Raw genomic sequence first — 1,768 nt, 5'->3', positions numbered from 1 at the left:
TGTGTATATATATATATATATATATATACACATACAGGGTGCGATTTGTGAACAAACCAGAGGGGGGGATATTTTTTGGGGTAGGGGGACTTTATTTTTTTCCCGTTAAAATATATCACAAATCGCAGCAATAAATATATAGATTATTTTTGACCGCTGTTACAAAACCATTTTTACAATAAATATTCTTATTTGACCTTGAGATTAGATAGCTTCGATATTTGACCACTATTTATGATAATACTTTACAGTGACACTAATAGTTCTCATTTCTGCCAGGAGTACAAAAACAATCGGGAGTTAATGATATTTTGATCAGAGTAACGAGACACTACATATTCAATCGCATTTGCTTCCATATTTTTGATCAGTGCTTTGCTACACAACATACAAACTTTACTCCAAAAGTGCGCACATTAGGCTATGTATTCACACTTTTACCTCATATTTCTTAAAATAGAATAGAACCATAATTTCTTAATGACTCGCAGAAAGACGATTCTCTGCCAAACCATCAGTCAATATTGCGTGATCATAATTCCCGCATTATGGTGACGGTAAACTTCTGCGTTCTGTCTCATAATACATTTATGCATCAGTTTATTTACAATATGCATTAGGTCACAATAGAGTGAGTTTTGAGCAAAAACGTGTATTAATTTCATACTGTCACTATGAAATAGCGCGAGCTGACTTTCTCTAAATCGCTGCATGGATTCAGGCGCGTGAACCAGGATCAAAAAACCCAGGTGCTCTCTATTAAGCAGGAGGAGCGCTGACAGTTGAAGTCCATTTCTTATTTTATAGTTTTTTTTGTATTGTCATGTTGCAGTATTTTACTTGCTAGTGTTTTAAAAAATATTTGTATTTTTGGTATTTTATATGCTTTGGTGGTGGTTGGTGGAGTAGAATCACCCGGGGGTATATACAGAGGCGGACAGTAACTAAGTACATTTACTTGAGTATTGTACTTAAGTACACTTTTTGAGTATCTGTACTTTACTTGAGTATTATTTTTTCGGGAAACTTATGACTTTAACTTCACTACATTTGAAAGACAAATATTGTACTTTTCACTCCACTACATTTGTATCAAGGTCCTCGAAGTAGAAAGTCGTAAGCAGCTTTGAAAGTCAGTGGGTGATTTTTTTTCTTCTCTAAAACGTGACTTTCTTTTTTCAGACAGTTTATCAGTAATAACTCTTGGGGCTACATGGAGTGATTTCCCACGAGCGCGGAAACGGTACTGTGCTCGCAGCGCGTGCTCTTCAATTGCACGCACAAAGGCGCCGGCGCGCGCTGTAGCATGGGTCCTTTCATATCAAAGCGCGAAATAAACTACGTGCATGCAATGCCGTGATCAGTTAAGTCATGAAGTTACCAAAAAGGCGATTAATGCTGCCTTAAAACTGTGCATGCATGTAATATATTTTATATGAGTCACATTTAAGAACATGTCTCTGAATTGGTTTGTTCTGGAGCAGCCTAGAATTGTCTCACTCATCTGACACACCCGATTCAACTCGGTCAGCTCATTAATAGAGACTTTAAGACCTGAAGTGGGTCAGAAAAGGTAAAAAGAGTTGAGAGAAAATATGATGCGTGTCAGATCCGCAGCGCAGCTCTTAACGAAATAACAGCCAAAACAACCTAATTACCAGCTGCTGTGATGTCTATTAATCAAAGCACAAGGAAAAAAATAACTTTTATAGCTTTAAGGATTCATCTATATTTAATTTAGAATTTAGTGTTTGATAACTTCAATTTC

General features: G+C 36.4%; 1 protein-coding gene across 1 annotated transcript in view; it reads left to right on the top strand.

The window, feature by feature from the left end:
• The window catches only part of LOC107674776 (sodium channel protein type 1 subunit alpha-like), a 49,204-nt gene that overhangs the window by 43,519 nt on the left and 3,917 nt on the right, over positions 1–1,768 (top strand). The window lies entirely within an intron of this gene.

This window comes from Sinocyclocheilus anshuiensis, unplaced genomic scaffold (genome assembly GCF_001515605.1).
Source record: "Sinocyclocheilus anshuiensis isolate Anshui unplaced genomic scaffold, SAMN03320099.WGS_v1.1 scaffold680, whole genome shotgun sequence".
In the NCBI taxonomy this organism is placed as follows: Eukaryota; Metazoa; Chordata; class Actinopteri; order Cypriniformes; family Cyprinidae; genus Sinocyclocheilus; species Sinocyclocheilus anshuiensis.
Note: the sequence above shows the minus strand (reverse complement) of the source record. Positions and strands in the feature narration are given on the sequence as shown.